Genomic DNA, 6,643 nt, shown 5'->3' on the forward strand with positions numbered 1-6,643 from the left:
TTGGGGGCTGGTACCTCGTGGGCAAACCCAGAGGATGGAAGAGCTTTGCTGCCAGTGCTGAGCGAGTGGGCATCCAGGGATGTCTGAGGGGCTGGATGCCAGGTGAAGAGGTGGACTCCATCCTGCAGGTGGGGAGGGCGGTCTGGACGGCCCCAGGCAGAGGGGTGACTGTTTCAAAAGGTCTGGGGCCTTGGCAGCCCTGGCGCCCACGAGGCCCTCTGCCCACCGTACCTGGACGCTCGGGTCCGGCTCTGCTAGGAATCTGCCTTCCCCGGAGGTGGGCAGGCCCTACCCCAGCCTACACACCCTCCACCCAGACCACCCACCACAGGCTGCGGCCACCTGATGCCTGGGAGGCTGCCTCCAGGGCCCCCGGCTCTGGGCCCTGACAGAGCAGATAGAAATGATGAGATGTGTGTTCTCTGACACGGAGACCCAGACTCTCGTGTTTGAGGTAATTGGAAAAAGCCCTTCCTGCTGACCTCGGTGCGTAGGTTAGAGACCTACCCTCAGGCCTCTGCCTGTAGCTTGCCCCGTCTTGGGAGGTGGCCAGTGTTGAGGACTACGCCTGGGTGCAGCACCCATGGGCGTGGGGCATCTGGTGGGTGTTAGGGAGCTTGGGGCCCGGGAGGGAGGAGGGGACGTTGGTGGGGCTTGTTTCGGCTCCCGCGGAGCCGCACTGTGGCCGGCTGGCCCGGGGATGTGTCTGCGCGTGGCTGGGGGCTGCGGGGACGGTCCTCATGTTCTCAGACCTTGGTAGTACAGGGAGGACATCGGGTGAAATTGAGGTTAACATTTCCATTAAACCCGGACGGATTTCCACTGGCTACAGGGAGCTACCTGTGCCGTGGGCTGCAGAGCAGGGGGCCAGCCTGCAGCCACGGCCCTGCACCTGCACCTCGCCTCCCGCGAGGCCGCGTGGCCCACGGTCCCCCACCCCACGGCCCTTCCTTCTCCTCGGATGAGTAAAGGGCCCTCGCTGCTGTTCCCCTTACAGCTGAGCTGTAGTCAAAACAACACAACCTCCCACTCCCTGCGGTCACTACTCTTGCCGTGTGCGTGTTGTCTGCTGGATGAGTCCTGTCTGTTGGCCTTCGGTTCTCAGCCCGTTTCTGTGAATTCTCATCTTCCATCTCCTTCCCATGACGAGCCTGCTCAGGAGGCTTTGCGGTCTGGTATCTGGGGAATGTCTCCAAAGAGATTTATGGAGCTTGCCCCTCCCTGGCCTCTCCCTCACCTTTAACAGGCAGCTTGGGTTGGCGAGGCTGCTAGATCTGATTTGGTCCTGGAGCTTGGAGGACGGAGGTGTGGGCTGGGGACTGCAGCCCAGAGGCCGGATGTCAGCTTTGGACGGCGAGATATTACTGGCTAATGGTGCATGTGGCCCAAGGTGACCCAGGGAGAGTGAGATGCACGGCTGGGGCTCTGCAGATGGCCAGGCTGGGCCCAGGCTCTGTCCGCAGACACGGCCACTTGACTGGCGCACGCACCCTCAGCCGAGCTCTCCCTGCCGGCAAGGTGGTGGTCTTCCTAACCCCGTCTCGTGGGTGAGGGCTGTCCTGTCTCAGACCCACCCAGTCACACTGTGATAGTTGGCATTGGGTCTGGGGTCTCCAGACCTGACCCGGGTTCTCCAGGGTCTGGGGACGCCAGGCTCAGTCCACTACCTCAGATGGCCTTGCCCGTGAGGCTTCAGCCCTGTTTCCTTGGCACAAGACAGGGCAGCTGTGACCAACGGGGTGTGTGGACTCCTGGGCTGGAGAGGACGCTGTGAAGCCAGAGCTGCGGGCAGCAGAAGTGCTTCTGTGGTGGCCACCCTGGTCAGTGAGTGGCCTGGCCCTGCCCTGCCGGGTGTGGGTTTCACCTGGAGACCCTGAGGTGCGAGCCAGGCGGGTGGAAGGAGCAAGTCCAGGTAGGCTCTCTGGGCCCAGCAGTGCTGCCCAGCCCTCTGACGTGGGTGCCAGCTGGGAATCACGGTGGGGGGGGACATCGGGGGTGTGCTGAGCCCTGCAGAGCTGTTGACACACGGCGGAAGGGGGCTCCAGGAAGCTGGAGGACCCTGCAGATGGCGGAGGGGCTGCCTGCCTGAAATCACCCTTCCTCAACCTCCACGCCCACCCCAGCTGGGGGATGAGGAGAGGGCACTGGGCTTGAGGTCAAGGTTGGTCTGACCTTGCTGCAAGACCTTGGGCGAGGCTCCCAACCTTCCCGGACCAAGTAGGACTAAGGCCATCACCCTGGCCACGTTTCCTCCTGGGACCAGGGCTCTGTGGGTGGTGTGGCCAGCAGGCAGGCTTGCTTCAGATCCCGCCTCTGACCCTCACCCCGGGGAGTGGCTTATACTCTCTGGAGCCTCAGTTTTCTCAGCTGCAGATTGGGTTAATAAGACCCGTGACACAGGGTGCTGATGGGAGCAGACGTGATCACAGCGTAACTCCGCATGCCTCACGGCTGCTCTTGTCTTGGGTGTGGTGGGGCATCCGTCTGCCTCTGCCTCTAGGATCCTGAGCTGTTTGCCGAAATAACGAGGGAGCTCCCACAAGGATGCTCCCGGACCCACACACTTGCTCCCAGCGTGACTGTGTCTCTCCAGCTGTTCGGGCCCCGGTGCACATATCGCACCGTGGCCGCGGAGGCTGCTTTCTGGGGAGAGGCCGCTGTGCCTTTAAGAGGACACCAGTTAAGTTAAAGACACCAACTTGTCCCTGGTGTGTGCGCCTGGCCTGCCTCGGCAAACACACGATAAATTACCACTTCCCAGGCCGCCTGCCCCGGGCCTCCAGACAGCCATGTCTTATTAACATTTACGTTGCATTTTGTGTGGCTAATATTGTCTTAGAGAAATTAGGGGGAGCTTCTTTGTGTTTGATTTACTGGCAGGAACCCTGGTGAGCACGTTTTTGTTCACATATGTGGGGCCCCAAGGGTCGGGCATCCTGGGAAGGCCAGGGGAGGGGCCTTAGCATGGGCAGGGCTCCCTGGCCGCTGGGGACAGTGGTCTGCCGGAATGGCCCCCTATAGGGCCTGGGCGGACACGACACTGCCATAAGGAACGGGCTGGCCATGGGAGAGCATGTCCCCGGCTCCTGGCTAAGGGCACGCTTCTGTTACGACGAGGCCGTGAAACAGCCTTGCAGGTGCCACCAGCTCTGCGTCTCCACTTGCTCACGTGCCTGAGTTATTAAGGGGGCCTGGTCAGGAAGCACGAAATTAGTCATGACCCACAGGACCCCAGGCACATGTCCACACTGCCTGTGTGTCTTCTGTGTGCTGGGCACCAGGCCAAGAGAGGGTCACAAGACACAGTCCTGAGTCCCTGGGGGACCTCGGGGTCTGGGGGTGGATCCTGTGGGGTCTGAAGCTTATGCAAGTCGGGGGTGGGGGGAGTATTCTTTAAGAAAGAAAATCTAAAAATAAAAATATCACATGAGTTCCTGGGCCTTGCAAGAGCCCGTGTGAGTGAAGGGCCTGCACTGAGCCTTCTTGAGGGGCTGTCAGGTGGGGAAGGACATTTGCCATCCCCAGGGATGAGGCCTCTGGTCGGCAGGAACAGAAATACTCACAGTAAGTGGGGCTGAGGGTTTTCCTGGACAGGAACTGGGCATCGTATGGAATCCAAGGATGGTTGGACCCCCTGGAATGAGAAGGGTGGGAGGGGCTGGGCCTCAGGGGCCACTGGCACCTGAGCCCACAGGTCTGCAGGGAACACTCAGCCTCTTGCCTCCCATGCTGGGCTTCTGGTCTCTTCCTGGTTTGTTCCATATTGTGGCAAACACGTGGCTGGAGGCTCCTGAATTTTATACCTTACACCTTTGGCTACCAGAGAGATGGACTTTTCTTTCCCAGTTCCAGTTCCAGTCATCCCAGCAAAGTGCTCTAATTGGCCCAACTTGAATCAGGTGACTCTCTCAGGATTAATCAGCTGGGGCTAGGGTGGTAGGGCCACACCGTACTAACACAACGGCGCTTATAATAGCTGTGGGTGTGGAGAACTGGGCGTAGTTCCTAGAGTATTGGGCTGAGGGTAACATTGGTCTCCTCTCTCACTAAGCTCAGAGGGAGGTGTGACTTAGCTTTACTTATAAGAATAATGAGGGACCTCCCTGGTGGCGCAGCAGTTAAGAATCCACCTGCCAATGCAGGGGACACGGGTTCAATCCCTGGTCCAGGAAGATCCCACATGCTGTGGAGCAACTAAGCCCTGTGCCATAACTACTGAGCCTGCGCTCTAGAGCCCGTGCACCGCAACTACTGAAGCCCGTGTGCTCTAGGGCCCACGTGCTGCAACTACTGAGCCCGCGTGCTGCAGCTACTGAAGCCCGTGTGCCTAGAGCCCGTGCTACGCAACAAAACAAGCCACTGCAATGAGAAACCCTCACACCACAACGAAGAGTAGCCCCTGCTCACTACAACTAGAGAAAGCCTGTGTGCAGCAATGAAGACCCAACGCAGCCAAATAAATAAATAAATAAATAAATAAGAATAATGGACAGTGTCATAGAGGGGGGGACATGTGGATAGGGTTTTGCAGTATCAATAAGAGTTCACTAGGCAGAGCTGGAGAGTGAAGAAACCTGAGGGAGGGGCATGGAGATCTGGAATTGCTTGGGAAGAACAAATTGTTCAACAAGATGGGGCATGGATCCAGAGCCACAGTGATGGCGGCAAGGGTGGAGAGCCTGGGGGAGTAGCTGGGCTCTGGATGGAGCGGCCTTGGACTTCAGTCTGGAGATGATGGAGAGTTACAGGAGGACTTTAACAGGGTGACAAGAGCAGATCCTTCTCGTGGCACTGTGGGGTGGGCGGGTGGTGACTGGAGGCTCAGAGAGGAGGAGGGCCTTGCCCCCAGTGGCACGCTAGCTGGAGGGGACACCAGTGCGCCTGGGCTCTGGTGCAGCCATCGCTCCCCTGAGTCGTGATCTCTGAGTCCCTCCCCCACCCAGGCCAGTGGCCACAAGGGACTCCCAGTGCCCCCAAAGTCTGGCTCTCCCTCCCCAGGCTGCCGGCAGTGCCAGGACCAGAGGTCTGGCTGGCCGATGGTGACCACCGTTGGCGCTCCTGTGTGCGGGCGGGTGCTGGGTGCTGTAGCTCACTTGAACCCCCCATCCTCTGGGCAGGAGCTGCTGTTTGTCCCTTTACAGATGAGTAGACGGAGGCAGAGGGTTATGCTCCTCAAGCAATCACTCAGTTCAACCAGATCTGGCTCCTGAGCCTGTGCCCTGACCATGTGCTGGCCCCAGATCTGACCATCAGGGTGCCCCTGATGCCTGGCCGCTGGCAAACTGCCAGGTTTTTGTTCCAGAAGTTTGACTGTGAAGTGAGACCCACAGAGAGAGGTGGGGAGCAGCAGACAGGGGGCGGCAGCCACGGAGGGACAGCCACGGGGGGCCGACCACGAGGGCCTCTCCCACGAGGCTGCAGCCACAGGTGGAGCGGCTGCAAGGGAGGACTGTGGGGCCCGGGAGGGTGGTGGGCGCCCCTCCCAGGTGCCCGGCCCGCTGCCGCCCTGCTCCGCTGCCCACAGACCCCGCTCCTGCGGCTGCCGTGAGGAGGGGCCCGGCCGCCCTCACCCTCCCTGGGCTGCAGCTGCCCTGGCCCCGGGCCCCAGGTTCCCTCCTCCCTGCTGGGCCTCCTGCTCAAGATGTGGATGGCGGCTCCTGCTGGACCCGCATCTCCATTTAGATTGAGACGTGCTGAGCGGCGCATCCTCTGTCACTCCGAGGGGCTGTCGGGAGACAGGAGGACGCCAGAGAAGGGCTGTCTGTAGGCTGTTAGGCTGGGCAGTGGGCCTCCCCGCTGCTTGCTGAAATGGGCATTTCCATCCTGTCCCTTGTCGGGGGGAGGCCACCTCCCCATGGGCCCCCAACCCCCACGTGCCACGATTCCCATTTACTAGCCCGGCTTTCCTGTGAAAGCGACCTGCTAATCCCAAGCATTACCGAGCGGGGATCTAACCGAGTTTTATGGGGCAGGCGGCATAAATTACTGGGCCGCCGTGGTTCCGGCGGGGCTGTTATTTATTTGCTTTGCAGTGATGTAGTCGCGGCCTTGGCTGCGCGGTATTTATGGTGTTTGATCGACTTCCAGCTCGCCTGTCTGGGAGCATTTGTTGAGATGTTCTATGGAGCCCCTGGCGACTCCTGACATGGGAGGGCGTTGATCAGCTCGGAGTCCCGCGGCAGCTCACCCCTCCCCGACCCCACAGGACCCCTGCGCACCTGGCTTGCAGGGAGCATCTCTCGGTGTGGTGGCCTTGGATGGGCAAATGGTGCCGCATCACTGATGGTGCCATGGGGCGTACACCTGCGGCTGGGCTGCGAGTGCCCTGCGTGAATGTGACGTGTGCAATATGCCAGGATGTGTGATGGCTTCACGCGGACAGCTGCAGTGTTAGCGGCAGCCGCACCAGCAGCCACTTACTGAGCAGCTGTTGCGTGCCAGGCTCGAGTACAGACCCTTCACGGGACTCCCTCCTTGAGTGCGTCCAGCAGCCTGAGGTGGGTGTCCCTGGTGGGACGCCGAGGCTCAGGGTGGCAGGAGACTTGCCCAAGGGAGCCCGGCCGGGGACTCAGGCTGCACCTTCCTCTGTGTCTTCCGGTGGGAGGGCCGCAGTCTGACTCTCTGGGGCCCGCCCCACCCCCCC

Source organism: Mesoplodon mirus (genome assembly GCF_964341445.2).
Source record: "Mesoplodon mirus genome assembly, chromosome: 4".
Classification (NCBI taxonomy): domain Eukaryota; kingdom Metazoa; phylum Chordata; class Mammalia; order Artiodactyla; family Ziphiidae; genus Mesoplodon; species Mesoplodon mirus.